Below are 21,655 nucleotides of genomic sequence, written 5' to 3' on the forward strand. Positions count from 1 at the left end.
CTTTTAAAAATTCATGAATATTTTTTAAGTAATAGTGTGTGCAAATACATCCATTTTCTGTGAGTTTAACCTTGGCGTACGGTCTATGACAAGACAAATCAGTGTGAGAAAACGCATTAAGGTCTGTTGGAATCGTTATTAGACGTTGTATGCGTTTTTAATAGTCGACTAGAGATTCTCCCAATTACGAAAATAACACCATGTACACGTCTGTGTTGTGTCAAGGAATATGGGTCTAGGCAATAGACGTTATATAATTGTTTTTGGATGTTAACTTAATGGAGAAAACTAAGGCAACACTAACACTGATTGTATTATTAGATTACAAAACGCAGTTTTGTATCTACATGTTAATCACTACTGTAACACCATTTGTAAGTGCTTTCGAACTGTCGAAAATATAACTACATGGTGTCGATACATGCATACAAAAACAAAGTCTGAACACAAGACCGTGAACATTTGAAATACATTCATCACCTTTACAATTATTGGTAATAATAAAAACAACTTGTACGAGATGAATGTTTGACATTGTATGTCATGGGGAAGGGAATGTAAAGAATAATATATAATATAATAAAAAAAAAATATATTATAAAAATAATATATTTGTAAAGCATACAGTAAAATCCTTATCGTAAATTGACGAAAAACAAACAACCATTTGTGTGTATGTTTGATCGTTTATATATTCATATTGTTATAGTACTCCCTTCGCCAACGATTGCATTTATTAAATAACTGTTGTTATACGTGTCATACATACATTCTTTTTGTTTTCATCTGTAACATTTTATTTACCTATATACATACATGTTTTATTTGTAGCAGTTCGTGTACATGTACTTGAAATGAATATATAAACATAGTTGTATTCAAAACATTCATATACAACACATAATTCAAAAGTTAAACATTTCAAAGATTTTTTTTACATACTTACAAAATATAATTTAACATGAAAGTATTCTTCATATACATTTTTGCATTTTTATATGAAAGATAACTAGTGTGCTGAATTGCATTACTACATTCATGTTACTGAAGGTTATCAAAATAGACTTAAAATATTTGAAACGCTACTTAAGAGTTATTTTTTCTTTAGATACTCATCTTTTCAACAACTCGTGGTGTTCCTCGTAAATTGTAAATGCTTCCTGTTTAATGTTTAACAAACTGTATTTCATATATTCCTATTAATTTTACATCGACGTTTAATTGCAATAGTTTAAGCATTATCGGAAAACAGTAATTTGAAGGATTAAACACAATATATCAAAGTCATGAATATTAATTTCTAATAAGTGCTTCTTACACCTCAAAAGATGCTCAATGTTTTCGACGCCCAATTTTAGCTGCACTTGCAATCTGATTTGTTTTATTCGACTCGTTTAAGTTGATTGCAATGACACATACTACCGCGTAACTACTTCTATATTTACGAATTGGTAAACCGGAAGTGAGATGCATTATCAAAATCATGCAACATTTGGAAAAGATTAGGCTTAATTTGGTCAAAAAGGTATTTTTTAAATGTATACATAAGAACAAATATATCTATATTAATACCAGATGTAAGAAAAGAAACATTACGTTCTGGTAAAAATGTAACTTGATTTATTTTGATTAACTCAATTATAAATGATGTGATGTGTTCTTTAAAATTGTACTTACGCTTTAGCTGACAACTAGAATGGTTTCTGATAGAATCAATTCAATAGTAACACTTATACATCAAGTTATTTGATCATATATTTTTGTATAATTAAATAAATACATACATCCGCCGTACAACACATTAAGTTTAGCAAACCATGGTATTAAACCGATCGATACAAACTCCTCTAAATGAAGGTAACACTCGAAATTATGACGTTATTTTCTGTTTAACTATGACTTCTATCCCTTGATTAACATTCATAAAAATAAAGACTCGTGAACGTTATCATATAATACAAATTGCTTCCTTTAAAACATCATAATTCTCAATTTTTCAAATTGTGAGTTGTGTGCAGTTAAATATGTTAAAATACTCATAATAAGCAATCATAAACTGCACACACATAAAATAATATTGGGACTTTTTCAACAATATTTTTTTTATGTATGAGTGTTTGTTTTATTTCTGTGGTTTCGATTGTGTACCCGTATTTTTAAGTGATAATTTAATTGCTATGAGCTTTGTTTTGCATGCCTTGACACTGATGTAAGCCCATACTGATTCGCATTGGGCGCTCCAGGGCGATGACATCAACTTCAATAATGTGTATGTTAGCCCGTTTAATATAGTTTGCCCTGTATTGCATTGTAGATAAGTCATTTGCGTTAAATAAAACAATCGCAATTTCCTTTTTAGATAAGTTTCTACAGTTTCATATTTTCTATATTAAACACATGTTTTTGTTTAACGTAGTTGATAATTTTTTTTTGTTTCCCACAAAAGAGATAAATCGCACCGCATGACCGCTCCACATTATTACACACTGATGCGTAATTAGGTTTATTAACAACGCAATAACTCGAATAACTGTTCAGTGAATTTTAGTATGATATGAATAGAGTCAACAATATATTCTTATCAAGGGGATGCATATGGTAACTTTCGAGCTTAAAACACAGTTTATTCAAACAATTTAAGCATATGGCAAAACCAATATTTGCCTGGCCCTCGATTCATAAGTAAACAAATCCGTTGTGTATCTCGCTTTGGATGTCATATGTTGCTCATAGATTAATAACTTTTTTACCCACAGCACGTCTATGGATATCATAATATTTTGTTATGAAGTCGGTCACTTTTATTATCATTAATATTTTGTTATGCTAAACTTATTTTAGATTAACATATGGATCACACACTATTTGGACGTTAACATGACTATGAATTGCTTAATGTAGCATTCATGTCGGCTATTTTAATTGAAGTCTTTTAACATTAAATTTCCAATTGAACGAAATGCTATCTACCTAACTCTAACCTAAACACAAATTACCTTTCTATGTAATAATGTATCAGTCTAATAGTGACTTGAGCATTTTGGCAATATATTTAACTTCGTTATTCAGTCCAAGTCGGAACGCAAACAAACGCAACTACAAATGTAACAACATGCTGTCCTATTTGAAAACTTAGTAATAGATGTTGCTATTCGCTTCACATTTTTACCACCTATTGTGTGTTTGTAATTCACTTGTCCGAGAATCCTTAATGTCATTTACAACTGTCATTTTAAATTGAGCAAATAACACGCCCAACGCCATGCCATAAATTCTCTCTTAATGCTCGGTAACTCTTAATGTATTTGTTTAAACCTATTTATTTAAGCTCGATTGCATAACAAGCCTAAGCTTATATGAAACGCTCTCGAGTCCGTTTTCTTGGTGTCTATGGGGGAGATCTAAAGAACGCTCCCACAGAGGGGATCGAACCCTTGACCTCCCGATCGCTAGGCGGACACCATATCCACTACGCCACGGCAATATTTATTTATTTATTTTGTGTATCAATTGTAAGATACTTTACGTCTGCGTATGCAATCAATTTAACTTCTAACTAAGATCCTCTCTCTTCTTCTAAATTAAGTTATCACTGTTCAATACTGAATGCATTCGTTTTTGCTCAACACATGAGGTATGTTGCATATCTCTTTGGAGTTAATTATCGCATTCGGCCCCTTTTATTTATGTTTTAACGTTAAAAAATTATTAATAGAAATTTTGATTTTTTGTGTGTGAATTCTACTCCCATTAAAATATATCACGATAATTTTTCTTTGATTTGCATTGTATGTATTTTATATTTGCTTTGGCCGTTCAAGGACGATAGTCCCAATTGAATTAGTTGTTGTTCGTGATTGTTGCATATTTATGTGCTAGGTCTGGTGCAGTTAAGCCTTGTACGACAGTCAGGAAATAGGTCATTTACAATAATTAAGGGACTCATGGTATAATAAAATTTTAGTCCTGATGGGGAATTTGAAGTTTCAATTTTTTTATTTGCGATCAATCTTTTTGTCAAACGAACTAATCACTTTATCTATCAACTCTCAACATATGTCGAGTGTTCTGGAAAAAAATAACAAAGTCAAACCATGATTTAATACCTACCCCGAGATTTTATTAAGTTATTAAATTTAATAACTTTTATTTATACGAGACCAATACACCTTGCTACAGTTATTAAGTTCGTGGAAATCGTGTAAACCCCGATTATTTAAACGTCATATCTTTTAAGTTTAATTAAAATGATCTCTGTGACCCCATATATATGTTTTCATTTAAATTGCAGAATATACTTAGATATATTTATATCAATTAACGATGCCAATATATCAAACTTAAACATTTTAACGTTAGTGTCCACATTGTTGAAAATCCGCATTTTTATAACAATAGCTCGTTCGGGTGACACTTAACTTACGTTTTTCGTTGCATGTTCAATTTCGAATGCTTTACAAATATAATGTTTGACAATTTGAAGTAAATGACCCAGTATATTTTAAAATATGCTTAGATTATCACTTAACTAGTAATTAAGGTGAGAAGTATTATTTTACAAGCTTCGTCACACGTTTATAGACTATTAATTTCAATATCAAAATGATTACGATTAATCATTCAATTTGTATGTAAAGTAATTGAACTGAACCGCGTATTTTGATGAAAAAAAGTCTGATGTTGCACATTAATCTTGGCATTGCTAGAGTGAGCGTTACCAATACGTAAACAGGATGCGTGTATTGATCATATACATTAAATAGATTTTAGATTCGACCTTTCAGTACTCTGCTGTCATGTTACTGTAATTGTTCGTTCACAGACATCTAAGGAAATTGTTCGCCTATTGTAAACGAATTATTCTCAAGTGTCAGCGTCGAGCCTTCATGTATGTTAGGAGCGAGATTCCGCTTAGCACAAGCGTTTATTATCGATGGAGGTTGTTAAAAGAAATCATGCAAATTTACAATATATTACATGCAATGTTTGTGTATACGTGTTTTCAATTGAATATGTTGTTTCTTTTCTCTGTAACTACATTTATTCCATTCCAGTTTCGCAATTCTCTTCGAGAGCATTATGCTACTTCGCCCAAACTGCTCCGTAACTCGGAGATTATATTGACCAGAATTGACCCTCATTGTATTTTTTGTAAAAAGGAAACCCCTTAGAAAATGCTTAACATAGCGTTTTGAAACAATCTGTTCTTCGTGACATTGTTTTAGATTTAATGTGCTTACATTCATAAACACATCAGTGTTAATGTTTGCATGAGAAATGTTATACACACAAATGCGTTCAGTATTTTACCAAATATAAAATATGTCAAACAAAGCAACTGTTACATTATAAGTCATTTTGGAACAATACATTTTATTGTAAATCTTTTATAAAAAAAATGAATTTCAAACCACCGAAAATGCATACCAAATACATCATCGCGAAACATGAAAGCCAAACACTATTGATATATTACTCCCCAGCACCGTTTGGAATTTCGGAAACGCAAGGTATGCGCCATGTAACGTGCTCTTCTAGAATGGCGTTTTTACTTAAACAATATTTGGCTATAATTATTGCAGTTTCACATACGCTTAACTATATATTTTATTTTAAATAACGTCAATGACTTTATGCAGGATGATCTCTTTATGGATCCAAGTACGTTTTATACTGGAAATATTTCAAGACGGGTGTTTTGTGTTGAAATCCAGTAGGCGTCATTACTACACGCGTATTACAATTGCCAACAAATAGTTTGTTAGTTAAAGACGCGCATTTATTAAAACGAGTTGACATAAGTAAGATATTGATTGACGTTGAACAATAAACGTATATAATTTCTGCTTTCGATGTATAATTTGCTTTATCTTTAAAGCACTAAATATCCTTCGCAGCCACGTTAAAAAATTAAATACGAACATAAAATATATTTTTAATGCGAACGAATTTGAAGTTTACTAAGAAGACAAACATCTTAGAGGCATTCGCATTAGAACACGCGCATCTCCATGGTTGTGTTCTTTTAGTTATGTGGACGATCAAATCCGTTAAGGACTTCGTTACTAGCTCCGTCACATCGGAATGCTGCCTTAACCGTCATTAACACGGTAGTGTTTTAATTGGCACATGCTTAGAAGAATACCAGTTAATAACTCCGATTAATTACCATCCGAGACACATCAATTTTTATGCGTTCTTCTGGCGTGCACGGCGTTAAAAAATATCCACGTCATCGTTGTTAACAATGTTGTGTATAGCAAATGTTGTTTGCATTGCAAATTGGCCGGACAAAGAAAGCGCGAAAGAAAGGCAGTGTCCGCTATGACAAATCCTCGGGAAGGGTTATGAAGCATCCCCTCAAAACCATATAACTACCTTGACGGAGTGTGCCTCTGACTTAACCATTGTACTCGCATATTAATACACTGTTTGAATCTTAGTTTGATTTGTTAAGACACCAGTACTATCTGATAACTGCAGATAAATCACAGTTTAAAAAAATAAAATAACATGCAATGTCAATTACCAGAAACACTGTATAAGGCCATATATTAATGAATTTATTCCTAAAGATGTATCTTCTGAACCACAGCCACTTTTTTCTTGTGTGCATTTTTGGTGCGGGATGCGGCGCTATATGATATGCCCGGAAAATGTTCTGACGGTTTAATAAGGGGGGTGGGGTTTTAAAAAAGACCCCCCCGCTAATTTTGCCGGGCTAATTTTGTTTTCAATATACACTAATTGTACTACGAGAGTTGTATCGCATAAGTCATTACAAAAAAATGGTATAAATAGGAGATGAATACGTTAGTAAGTCTAAGAACGTTTGTTTGCAAACATGTCTGTGTACAGTCGTTTTGCGAGGCTTAGAAAATCTGAACCACGAGCCTTCAGTCGCTATCAAACTATGGACCAGAGACTTCAAACCTTTGAAGACAGGCCATCCAAACGCAGCGTGTCAAAGGAAGACCTGGCTAGCCAAGGGTTCATCTACGACCCTTGTGTCATCTCCGACACGAGAGAGAATTTCTCCGACACTATTTTTAATTGCGTTAGATGCGTGTTTTGCAATGCGCACATTTCCATTTGGAACATGGACAAAGTAGATGTGAGAGTTAGGCATCGACAGCTGTGCCCCGCTTGTCCTTTTGTGTTCGATTGGAACATGAACAAAGAAGAAATAGTGAGACTCAGTCATCGACGGTTTGGTCGTGCTTGTCCTTTTGAATTTGAATTTCTTGACTATGAGTTATGCGATAGGTACTTGGAAAACGAGTTTGAAAAGCAATATGAAAGAGATAATTATGGAATTGTGGAAACAGAAAGCGATCAAGATGTTCATTCTAGCGATGATAACCAAAAATATTCAAATAAATCGGTAGAAAGTCTTCAAACAAAAGATGACCAAAAGTATGACGAATACGATAATTATAGTGATTTGGATGAGCTGCTAATGGCGAAAATTGACAAGACTTGTACTCGTACCCGCTACAAATCTTATCAAAAACAAACTGAAAAGCAGCGTAAAAAGGCTGAAAACAGGCTGAAAAAGAAACGAAGAACAAAAATACGCAATGCAAAACGAGATCAAAAGCAAACATATTACCAGGACAGAATCGACGATGATAATTACATACCTCAAAAAGGTTCCAATGATCAAGATGTAAAGAAACATGATAGAAAAATGTGTTGGGTTTGCAGAACTAATGATGCTGGCGATATACTGGAAGAACAGGTTTTCGAATCTTACGAACAGTTTTATCAAAAGCAAAAATATTACCGGGGCGAAATCGACGATGATAATCACATATTTCAAAAGGGTTCCAATGATCAAGATGCAGAGATACATGATAGAAAAATGTGTTGGGTTTGCAGAAGCCGTGATATCGATGATATGATAGAAGATCAGTTTTTGCAATCTTACGAACGTTTTTTGGAGGAAAAATATAAAGAAGAATTCGACAATTGTTTTGCGGACGAAATCGATGGCGTCGATGATGAAGAACAAAATAAAATTGAACATCTACCTTATGTTCAATCGCCATATGACTATTTGATTGACAAAAAGCTGGATGAAGAGGCCCACCATATTTATTTTTCTGATTACGAGGCATTCGCGCAATACATCGAAACGCGGGACGAAGAGGCCGACCATATTTATTTTTCTGACGATGATGCATCCGATGCGGCATTCGAGTGATACATGATATTAACACATAGATGTGTGACTCAATAATTAACATTTTATGCATGTTTGTTTTGTTGTGTTCGATTGTATATGTTAATAAAAAACCTTGAAACAATTGTGCGTGTTGTTTGTTATTTGAGTATGTTCTGAACAAATCACGAAAACACAAGCTATGATACAATACGTTTTATTGAATATTCTTCATGGACATTTTATTGGAATATCTTGTCATCGCATTCGCGCTAAACATTTCAAAAACGTGCTCTGTTTCAAGAATATCTTTGGCAATATCTTTTGACTTTTCAGCACCTCGAAAATCAATTGCACCACATATCCAGTTTTCGGCATGAATGAAACCATACAATAAATCGAATCTACACAGGTTCGCTTTCGTAGCAAGAACGTTTAAAGTTTCTTTTGTCACATCTTTGATCAGAAACGACCAAACTGAAAAGGTTTTCCTTGAAGTACAAGAGTCCATCAGCGCATGTTGAATCTTGATTTTGCTTATGTTTGTTTTGCTGCAAACGAATTCAACAATTTCATCAAATAGACACATTATCAACTTCGTTGGTTGTAGAGAAGCTTTGAGTCTTGCGTACGTTTCGAATTGATGTGCAAAATGTTCTCTTGTATTTATTTCTACATGCTGGAAATCTGTCCACAGACACATAGGAATGCTATTTGTGGTGTAAACCATGTGAATGACTGGAAGACAAATAACTTCAATTTGTTTGTAGAAAATACTTATATAGGAACTTTCCAAAATGACAATGCATCAAAAACTCGTCATGTATATGTTTGTGCATATAGTCGCCCTGTTTTTTCCCTTAGTTTTACAAACAAATGCGTTAGGACGTCCTAAACCAAATTTTTATGAACCGTCTTGTTTGAAGCATGTACAGAATACACCGATTGACGTTACGAATGGTTTATTTTATGTGTTGATAAACGTAACCTATGAGTATTTGTCATTATACGACGATGTCAAAGAAAATTTACAATTTTTCAACAAATGGATGCAAAACCCAGAGTTTAGTTTAGAAGGTCATGAGCAACAATGCAAATCCATAGGTCTATCTAGATGTCCGAACAAGAAAAAAGCGTTTTCAAAACCGGTATACAGTGTAGTTGATGGTTTTGTAGCGGGATCAATGTTTATCACTTACGACTTACCAAGTCTTTTAGTTAGATTGCAAATTGAGCCGAAAACGTACTCTATCAGTGAGTTTGTAGAATCTGTGTTTACTGAGATTTACACACACGCTTGGATACCTTTGTTTCCGTACAATTTTTCATTGACCTATGATGGAAGTGAAATTTGTGCAAATGGGATGCACGGTCATGCCTTCATCAGATTTAATATTGAACTGTGTACAACGTTCGGAACATGGTGCGATGTGAATTTAGAAGGTGCTAGTCCCGAGAAACAGGATCATGCGTTAACACGAATCAAAAATGCGTTATTGAAGAGAAAAATGAATGATTTGTCAGTCGCCAAGTATATCAAAGAATATGATCTAGGTTTGGAAATAATCCCTTCTAAGTCCAAAGAATTGCGAGACACAATTACACAAATAGAGCAAGAAATGAGTGAGATCCGCTTAAAAATCGATGATAAGTTCGACTTTGACTATGATCAATCTGACGAGGATTACTCTGACGAGGATAACTTTGATGAGGATTACTCTGACGATAATTTGGATGAAAAGCAAAGCGCTGAAAATGTTCCAATTATCGATTTTTCTGACTTTTTTTTCAAAAACACTAAAGTTCTGTCAGTAACAAACAAACCTATCGTTGAACCTATCGTAAGCCAAAAAGTTCACGATATTCAAAATGCCAATACTTTCGTTAGCCAAAAATTTTACGATATTCAAACTTCTACCAACAAGCCAAAAAACAAGATAAGTCCAACAGTTAAAAAAAATACTGTTGTTAACCAAACTTCTCACAAAATTCAAAATGCTCTTACCAAGCCAAAACTCACCGTTAGTCTGCCAGTTAAAAACGATAACATTGTTAACCAACAATTTCAAAATATGCAAGATGCTATCAACAAGCATAAAATGGGAATTAAGCACAACAAGCAGACCGTTGCAGAAGTATCTACGTATGGATTGCAAAATTGTTACTGCATAACATGTAATCGTTCTACTACAATCGGTAAAGTACATAACAATCGTTGCTATTTCATCAACTTGGATTCATCATTCAAGATTTCCTCTAATACGCATTTTTCTCCGTTTCGTGAATACACACTCTTGATTATCAACGAACGTAATCATGCTTTACGTGCGATGCTAAGTCAAATAGTGAAACAAGTGAGTAACGAAGTTATTCTCGCGAAAAAGGCTTCATCATATCGACTTACTGTCTTCAGCACCAAAGATGGCACAGCTGTTGATAAGATTTGTATGTCGTTATATAGAAATACGTATCAAATTGAGAATTGTACCGATAGCACGAATGCTGTGCTTATAGCGAGAAATGGTCATTTCATTCGCGTACCACACATACAATTGGCTAATTTCACATACTGCGATATTGGTGCTGTGAAAGCGAATGATGGCAAATGTTTTCGGATTGATGAAAATTGTTCGCACTCAAATATTGCGAGTGTTTACGATTTGGATGATAAGTTAGTTTCATATTTGGTTAGCATTACTCAGAACACTGCACACAATATGAGTGAGGCAAAGTTTCAAATAAAAAATATAGATGACAGTTCTGTCACAAGCGAACACTTCATTGTGTACAACAAAAGGACGAACAGTGGACAAGAATGCACGTATGTCGATATGCGATCAAAGACCATTTCAATCGAAAAATGCAAACACAGTCCCACGATTTGCGAGGTTTTGTTGGGTAAAAGTACATTGAATGACGAACCGGGACTAAGAAAATTAACGTTTTGGGAAACTGTCGCTGTTTGTGTTGGTGGATTCATTGTGCTTGTGATAGCTGCTATTTGCTTCATAATTGTACTACACAGCATAGCTCGGCATAACGATACTGTTGTAAAGAGTTAACATATATCAAAGCGTTTGTATCCGCTATTGTCATAACTCACAATGACTTCGTATGACAACATGTATACCATTGAACGCGAGAGCATTGGTAACACTCAAGAATTTTCCATCCACGTTTTTAAATGCATCAGCGTTTTGATCAATGAACAAGAACTGCTCGAAAGCATTTTTGAAACCATACTAGACGATATTGGAGACGAAAACGTGTTCATATTCGACTTGACAATCGAGTTTTGTTTCACAAAAGTTAGTAAAACTCTACATATCAGTCAGCTAAATTCGCAAAACTGTTCGTGTTTTGACATTACTTGTGCTATGCAGAAACACGGAATCAATTTCACGGTACCAGCTGATCTTCACGTCTCAGTAACAAAAAGCGTATAAACACATTTTTATTCACAATCTCGAAATATCGAAATTTGTATGGATTACAAAGTTAAACCATGTAACGGTATGCGTTGCACTTTATGTTCTCAAATAAAGAGTGGAAATAGTTTTCAGTTCAATTGTGGTTTTGTATACATTGTTGAAGATGGAGAGAACTTGACTTGTAAATCAAAAGATGTTATATGTGTTCTGAAGTGCAACACTTGCGGCGGTGAGTATATTGGCGAGACCGTTAATTTGAGAAAACGCATTCACACACACAACTCTCATATTCGAACAGAACAGCACTATTGTCGAGCTACTGATCATTTGATAGAATGTGGGAAACACTTGTGCGATGTAAAAGAACGTTACACTGTATTCGTTTTGGAGACAGAGCGAGACAAGCATGTGCGTAAAGCAAAAGAGGCGTACTACATTCGTTTATTCCAGCCAATGATGAACAAGTAAGGCGTGCATTATTTTTCAAGCGTATATATATAGCTGCAGTTAACAAAATAAGCACACTCGCAATCACTTTCTACGATGGCACAAGCAATGTTGACCTCGAGCTATGCTATAAAAACGAACAACCGAGAACGAATACAGCAGTTTGCGAACACTGTACTCAATCACGGCGTGAAAAGGAATTTGGTTTCTGAAGTCGAGTCAGGTGTCTTCTTGTCGCCTAACGATTATTTGAAGATAAAAGAACTTTCAGAGAAACTAAAACAGATTGATGCCAAACTAGCGCAGTACAAAAGCCTCAAAGTAAGAACGCAGAATCTGATAAAGGGCATCAAGAAAACAAAAAACCTGCAGGACGATGTTGTGAAGACTGTGAGCTCTAACGTTTTCGATCGAATTCCAATTGATGTGATTAACAAAATACTCGGTTCTGGGGAAGACGAAAACATGTTTGCGCTAATAGAGCGAATAAAATCTTCCAATGTTGAGGAAAAACGCAAATATGCCGATATCGACATCTCCGATACAGAAATCTCAGATACGCTAAACGATGATGAAAAGGAAATTATGAACGGTCTGGCTGTTAAAAGAATGCGCAAATCTGGTGAAACGAAAGCTGCAAAGAAACCGAAAAAGGAAAAGACTATACTCAGTGATCTAGAATTGAGCGATGATGACGAATGACTACGTTGTTGCAATATTGTATGATTATGTTGACTTGTGTGTGTTACATTTTTTGTATATGTTGTAAATAAATTGTATCAATGAACTGTAAACATTTGTTGCCTTATCAATGGATATTGACGAGGTTTTGATTGTTGACGAAGACGAACAGTTAGCACAAAACACCTACTTGCTTTCACCCATGTACTCTAGACATCATCACGAATGCTCGCTATGCATTTTTCAATACATAACAGAATATGAAGAACCAATACGAATATTCGAAAGCAAGCTAGTAGAAATGAACTCAAAACTCGGGTGTGGAATTCAAACGTGTGTCACAATGGTTCTCAATGAGTTCAAAGACGATGAACGCATGTCGTTGTTCAAAAAATTGACAACTAGCGAAATTACAAGCCATTTTGATTCAGTATTTGGCGATCCTATTTGTGGATACAACCGACTTAAAGCTTACAATTTTTTCTCTCTGTTTGACGAAAGTACGGTTAACAATTCCACATACATAAAGTTTATTTACGATACATACAAAACTTCGAGAAACACTTCACTCTGTCCTTATTCGCTTTTAGGAGTTTATGTTTTTCTTGTTATGATTAACACTATAGGATGTGATTCCCAGCTCAAGAAAAAACATGACTTTTTGTGGATGTTCAACTGTCTATACAATCACAAATTACGGTTTGGAAAACTGCGATAAAAATCTATTTAAGGTTAGTTTTTCTATAAAAAAAACACTCAACCCACACACAACCATGTCAACCATAAACGTTAAAGATATTAAACGGGTCACTGACACCGAAGCCACGAATCGCTTGTTCACTAAACTGAAGTACGATATTGGTATTGAAATCTCTTCAAAGCTCATTCAGGCGCTTAAACAAAGCAAAGACAGGGTTGTATTTTATGTGGGCAAAGAACAAAGATCATACCCAGCAGCAATTGTGAAAATGTTCACTAACGTTAAGACAAATCATGTCAAGATTCAGCCGAAGTACAGTGTTCAAGAATTGATGAACGTGTTTGAAATTCTCATGAACCTGTCTGAGTACCAATGTAACGGTCTCACGCTAGATTACTCGGATTGGCAGTCAATCTCTAGCCTGGTAAACATGATCGAACTCGCTGAGCACCTAGGCATGACAGAAGTGGTGATGTTTCTTAAACGCATTCCACAACTTCTTACATTTCACAACAAAACCGCGTATGATAACGAATTGCTCAGAAGAGAAAACGAGTCAAAGGAAAACCTTCAACCGAAGTCAGTCAACGAACTTAGTGAAAACGATGATAAACGTTCAAGGCCTAGGAAGAGAAGCTTTACAAAGGTGTTCAGTCGTAGTCTGAGTCGAAAGCGCAGAGAAGAAAATGTGATGACATAAGTGTTGTACATTTTTGTTGTATGTTGTTAATAAAGAACAATAACAGTAAACTTGTGTGTTTGTTTTGTTCATGCAATAAGACAACCAAAAGCGTATTTTTCTGTTTTCTACTTTTTATTCATATAAAATGCATTTCAACGGTTTATTTATCGATAATAAAAACACTCAAAGTCATAACTTCTAATCGGTCCAATAAATCGGCGTCCAACCCCACATCTCAGTTCTACACACAGCGCATTTGTTCCCGTTCATATGCATGCGCCAGCAACAGTTTACGCAAAACAAGTGCCAGCATGCAGTTACCACACAGGTTTTCTCTTCAATGCGGCAAACAATACAAGTTCGAGAGTCTTTCACAGCTTGCTCTTTCTCCAGTTGAAGTCGCGCAATTAGTTTGGTGCAGTCTTTGCGACCACAGCAACAATCTGTTCGAAAGTCCATACGAATTTGTTCCATTATCTGTATGCATTCCATTCGTATTTTTCTAACAGACAACCACCATCGCAGTTCTTGAATACAAAACGCCGCAAGAAATGTAACACAAATCATGTCTTCTTCTTGTCGTTGTCAGGTTTGGTCTGTTTGCGAGTCCAAATATCGGGGTTTCGTTCTTCGATAATGAATAGTGTTAGCAATATGCCGAGAAAGAGTGTCACAAACATCAATTAATGCAGTTTACGTTTTGCGCAGCGCTTATATATGCACATTTTGTAACGATCTGTATCGCAAACCATTTAAGTGTCTGTTGGGAAATTGTTACATTTCAAAACATGTATTTTCACCGCAGAAAATGGTCATCGTATGCTCGTCCGCAAATTTCGAAGTATGATCGCATCAAGTCACAAGCTGATGCAAAACAGTTGTGGGAAATAGTATCGAAGCATTTGAGCATCACATCAACTGAAAAGCCCAAAGTTAAGAGGTTCTATAAGTTTAAATCTGACACGTTTCAACCGGGTTGGTCAAATTCTTGTTTCGAGCCAAGACCTGAGTTCAAGTATGAAATTAAACTAACGTGCTTTGGAATCACAGTTCACCTTAGCGTGTACTTATATCTTGTTGAAGATGTTGTTGGAAACGTCGACGACGATAATTATGGCGATGTCGATCTAATAGTAAGGGATACACTAGATGAAACGAAACTGCTTTTCAGTATTGCTGATCGAGATGGCGAGACTGAAAAGAAATATGATTTACTGAAATCCAACGGCTGTGCTATGTGTAAGGAAATCATCGATATGATTGGTATCAAAGACATTTTCGATAAAAACGATTTGTTTGTAAAGTTGGAATCAAATTTATTGTTTAGTTTACAGAGCGACCGTGAATGTGATGATTGTATATATGAAATATATGAATAAAACAACCAAAAACGTATTTTTCTGTTTTCTACTTTTTATTCAACAAACATGCTTACAATAATCAACAAATGCATTCCATTTACCAGGTTGTTTTTCAACCCAGTCATTTAGTCTATACTTTCGAAAAACGTCTTGAATCTTGACCAGGTGGTAGAAGCCTTCAGCGTGGTAATTCGATATTTCACGTACGACGGCCACAAACAAAACAAATGCAGTCACAAACACATCCCAGCTCAAACCACTTTTCAGCTTTTGTTCAAGCAATTCGGCGAAATAGTCTTCATCAAAACAAGCTATGGTCAAGTCATATTTCGTAAGAACATGCATCGTTACCGTTCTATTTACAAGCAAAACCACACATTCAACAATGTCACAAAGAGTGTCATTTGAGTCCTCAAACTGCTTGCATTCCAAGTAATTTGCTACCATCGCAGCCACAAACTCACAGCTGAACATTTTTTTACGTTATGACAACTACTGACTTTGCGTGAATGGTTTTATACTCGAGTTAGGCGCTTGTTATTTGAACTGTTGTAGTAGTTTGTAAACGTCTAGATTGAAATCCTTGCAACACATACGCAATAACTATAACTATAACCAAAGAAACAACCACAAATGTTAGTGCAATAAATAAGACCCAAAAGCTGTTTATTTTGGAATCATCGTCACTCGGTGAATCCAGTCCCATACCAGGAATTCTAATCTGACACAGAGTTCGTGTTGTCGTACAATTTTCATACGAAATAGATTTTTCATTCACGTCGATATACAAGCACGTATTGTCCTCATCATATGACACTCGCGAATAAACTATCGCGTAATCGTTTAATTCGAGCGTTTCGTTCAGACTGTCAATTTTAAACATCAAATTTTGAGATATTGCATTCACCTTCGGGTCGTGCGTTCTGTTAATCAGATAGTCAAAAGCGTTTTGCAACTCTTCTTCTGTTTGCAGCACTGCTGGTAAGCACTGGCCATCTTCATTCACCACGAAACAAGTTTTAGGTGATGTGATCGACGCTGCTGCGTTTTCGTCAAATGAACATGTCTTGTACGCACGCGGATTGAAAGGTGACACAGTCACAAACTCTCCTCGATCCGCTTTTAACAGCGCTACGTTAGCCGTTTCGCATGAAATGCCCAAATATTTTCGTTTGAACAAATGAACGCATTGAGCAGGCCTATCTTTGTTGTTGAACAGCGCTATCTTGATAGAACCTTGGATGTTGTTTAAAATAAATTCGTTGCTTACTTGAGTGAAAACCGTTTTTAGATGAATGTTTTTATGTCCAAAAATGACCACATCGTATGCATTATAGTCGGTGCTGTTTACAGTTTTACGTACATTGACGTTCGTTGAAAACTGGTTTCCAACTTTGAACTGTTGCTCAATACTGATAAAGTAGCAAGATCCATCATATATTTTACCAATACTTTTAGTCGGATCACACACATTGCAATAACAGTTTTGTAAACCGTAAGAAGAAACGCTTTGAACTGTTGTGTCTGCGCGGACAACAATGAAAAAACACAAAATGATAAACGCCCGCATGCTTGGCTCAGAACATCAAGAATGACAAGATCCGTTTGTTTAAGTGTGTTTTATATTTATTTTAGTTCTTATGATCTTTTTATTACGTACGACATAAATCCTATTATTCCAAAAACGATTGCAAACACGACTAGAATGCAAAACACAACGTCGACAGATCCTTTTTCGCCATGTTCGTTAGCCTTTGTGGTTGTTGAGCCATTGGTGGTGATATTACCACTCGTTATGTTATCGATTTCACTGTAGTTCTGTTGTGTGCTAGTTTTGTTTGCAACTCTCGATGTGGTTGTTGAAGAAACACTTTGAACTGTTGTGTCTGCGCGGACAACAATGAAAAAACACAAAATGATAAACGACCGCATGGTTGGCTTAGAACATCAAGAATGACAAGATCCGTTTGTATAAGTGTGTTTTATATTTATTTTAGTTCCTGTGTTTTTTTTATAACGTTATACACAAATCCTATAAGTCCAAGAACGATTGCAAACACGGCTAGAATGCAAAACACAACTTCGATTATAACAAGGACAGATCCTGTTTCGCTATTTTCGTTAGCCTTTGTGGTTGTTGAGCCATTATTTGTGATATTACCACTCGTTATGTTATGGATTTTACTGTAGTTTTGTTGTGTGCTAGTTTCGTTTGCAACTATCGATGTGCCAAGATCGCTATTTTCTTCAACCTTTGTGGTTGTTGAACCATCGCTAAGGGCATTGACAACTGATGTGTTATGTTTTTTACTTAATGTTTTAGTGGTATTTTCGTGTGCAACTCTCAGTGTTGCTTGCGTGCTTTTTTTGTTAACCTTTGTGGTTGTCGAACCATTGTTGGGGATATAAGCAAGCGTTGTGTTTTCCATTTCGCTGTTTGTGTGTGTGTCAATTTCGTTTGAAACTGTCGATGTAACGAAATCATTATCGCTACTGCGTTTTTCGATGTCTGCAACATGATTAGATATATTGTCTGGTACCAAGAATCGCCATAGAGAATCAGTAGCTAGCATCCTACCTATATTCGGGGTCAAAATCAAAAAGAGTTTGCCTTTGATTTGGAAACAAAACCTGTCCCTGTGATTATCAATGGTCAAATAATTGTCTTTCACGCCCAAATTTTGATTTATGACTTTTCGTATGGCCTCGAGAATATCATATTGCGTTGTGTACATTCTCTCAGGAATATATACAATTTTGCGTAACTTGTCTAGCGCATCATCATAGGAAACGATCGAGAATGCACCATTGTATATACCCAGATCGCGCTCTGGCGATTTCTTGAAGCAGTTATCGTTACAGCTACATAGAGACACAAACAAGACAAATAGTATGAAGCGCAACATAGCTGGTTTTTATTTCATTCATCTAACAAAACACATGTAATAGCTATATAACAAAAAATTTGCACACAACAGACTACAACACAAAATCTGCAGGAATGTACAAAACGAGGCCGTTTGTCAGCAATTCCTTCGACACACAAAATGCGACAAAGTTCGGTGGGATGTGAATGTTGGGAATGCATGTTCTAACCGCTTGAGAGAGCATATCTTCGTGTTCTTCGTTTTGACACTGATTGATGAAGTAAACTTTACATGGTCTTCTTCATGTAACATTTCGCTAACGGGCATTGGGGCTTCTTGCACCTCTTGTTCTGGGGTGAACGTTTCCACGATTTCTTCTTTCACGACTGCCAAATCGACCGGCATACTGATTATCTCGTTTTGCTCCGAACACGCCTTCTTATCAGAACAAGGCAAGTCATTCCATGTTTGTTCTTGTGTTTTGCAAAGCATCTTTTTGGGGAGACTGGACTGATCCTTTGAATGTTCAGCAAATTTGCGTTTACGATTAGGAATAGCATTGACTAGTCTACCTTTTCCCCCATCGATCAGCTCCGTTTCAATGTGAAGACTGTTGATGTGCTTGCGGTACAAAGGATGCATCACAAACAAAACCTCTAACGCCTGACACAAATTTGTATTTGGATATCCATATTTTGGTTGCAGTGAGTATACGTTAGCATTCATCTCTCTCATTTCGATGCCAGTTTGCAACGCTTCGTATATTTCACCACAGCTTCTCACAATTTTCAGACCTATTGTGAGCTCTTTCTGTGTACTGACAAGCTGAAAGTTTTTACTCGGTAGCACTCCTTTTTTCACCAATATTTCCACGATATCATTTTCCGAACAATCGAGTAATGTCATGACTGCTCGAAAGTAGGTGTTCAGCTTCAATCGTATCTGTGTCCTTTCCAAAGATAGGCAAGTGGATTTCACCGAATAGACTTTGCTAAATTCCTCGATTCCGTGCAACTCCAACACTGGTATTATGCATATCGGCAGTCTGTAGTTTAACGTGGGATTCGACTGCATGTATCTACCCTTCTTTATGCGCTCGGTTAGAGTTGCGAAATGTTCTGGTACTAATGTTTTCAATATTTTGAAGTAGCACATATCAATCTTTTCATCGGCAACAGAAAACATCAAGTCAACATATCGTTCAAACGCAGCTAGTGTCGGTTCATCGAGAAACACATGGTCCAGCGTTGGCTTGTAGTTCAAGTAGTCATACGGACTGTTAGTTATCGACGTAAAACGCAGTCCCTCGACATCTGTGAAAGGACATGTAACGCTGAACATGTACTTCTTTTGGTGACCATTCGCATTGAAATTTCTTTTCTCACGAATGAATTTTTCGCACAATGTTTGGACCGACATGTTGTCGCTTCTGTTGTCAGATTGTAAATGAGACACATTCAGTTTTTGTTGCAGTATTTATACAAGTCGTCGTATTACAAATTCCATGATAAAAACCTAAATTGTTGAATTTGAATAACAGAAATGGCTCGTTGCAGCGAAAGGAAAGGCGAAAGCAAATTGAATACACTCATCAAAGCAAACCAACCCGAGTTGCTAGCTACACACATTAATCAAAACTTTGGTTTCGATTCATCGTGTTACATTGTTATCAAAGAAAAACATGTTTTGCCTGTTGATTTCACACAAACAGACCTAGAACAAGTTGTCATTCATATATCTAAACCTGAATACATACAGTTTGTGAAGCTCAGGTTTAGTGGTTCTCAAAGCAATGGGTCTGATTTTCTGCTTTGCGAACAAACCGATTACGAAGATAACTACGGCAATGAGGTTCATCAGTGTCACCTTTATTTTTCAAGAACATGTACCAAAGATATGGCAGCTACGAGCTATTACTTGACACAAGCCTTAAGTATGATTGGAGTACTAACATTTTCAAAGAATACGCATGACAAACTGGCTTCGTGTCTAATCAAACGTTATGGTCAAACACTCGTACCCAAATGCACTACTGATTTTTGGAACAAACAACTTGACTCATTTCGCATGAGAAGCATTCTTGAGGTCTCGCAGCAAGATGACTCAGCGACACTTCGTGAGGAAATTGAGCGTTTGATGCAATCAAAGTACAACTTCGTTTCTTGTGAATACAATACGGCCAACAAAAACCTAAATATTCTGTATACTGAAACAAGTAACAACAGCTTTGGGTTAGTGGTTGTCAAAGAGTCGCTGCAAATAAAAGGCGCTACATGACTGGTAGATCAAATCATTCTTGATCTAACCTTCAAAGCGATAACATGTCTGTGCCAGCAACTACATTCCGGGTTCCAAAAACTGAGGACTGGGATATGGAGATTAGGCTGTCTGAGATAAAAAGTATGTTGTTAAGAATTTCATATGTTAGTGTTGGAGGTTTGATTGTAAACGTTGAATGCTGTAACTAACTTTTGCTTGTTCTGTTTCAGAAACCGTCACTCCAAAAACTGAGGACTGGGATGCCGAAATTGCGGTGGCGAAACGTCCGACTTTCAACATCAGCGTGGGCAAAATGACGCAGAGACAAATTAACAGACTAAACCGATGCTGGACCTGTCGCTGCGTGCCTGTCAATTGTACATGTTCAAAGTATTGAATAAAATTGTTGAAACGTTCACAGGTGTTTGTTTGTTTTGTAGAAAAATGTTATATAGCAGTAATTTGACTTAGTACACTTCACACAAAACAATGCTAGCCGTCGAACTCAAAGATTTAGGTTTTTTTCGACACATGTTACGTTTAAACCTCGAACAGTGGAATAAAGCAGTCGAAATGTATATCACGGATCTCTATCCAGATGTGAAGTTTACATTTTCGACGCGAGATCAATGTTGGAAAGCGACAGATACGGAAATTGTGTACTATGTCGATATTGAGGTTATTCTGATCAATCCGAAATATGATTTGTGCTGGACACACCAAGATCCCACAAAACGACTTCAAACCATTAATGGGATTTTGTTGAGCTCAAAAGCCAAGAGAACAAAACTCGTAACGTTTGACCAAGAGTATTTTTGAGACAAAAAATATATAAAGATGTTGAAATAACCAATTGCATGTGTAATATAATATCATATCATATAATGGATGATACCGACGCTTTCTGCAAGTATCAAACAAGTATGTACATGGAAAACTATATCGATAGACTGAAAACTTTTGAGCATTGGTCGCCCCAAATACAGCCAAACAAATACCAGCTTGCTTCGTGCGGGTTGTACTACTTGGGACAACACGATCGTTGCAAATGTTTTCGTTGTGG

Source organism: Dreissena polymorpha, chromosome 5 (genome assembly GCF_020536995.1).
Source record: "Dreissena polymorpha isolate Duluth1 chromosome 5, UMN_Dpol_1.0, whole genome shotgun sequence".
Lineage (NCBI taxonomy): Eukaryota > Metazoa > Mollusca > Bivalvia > Myida > Dreissenidae > Dreissena > Dreissena polymorpha.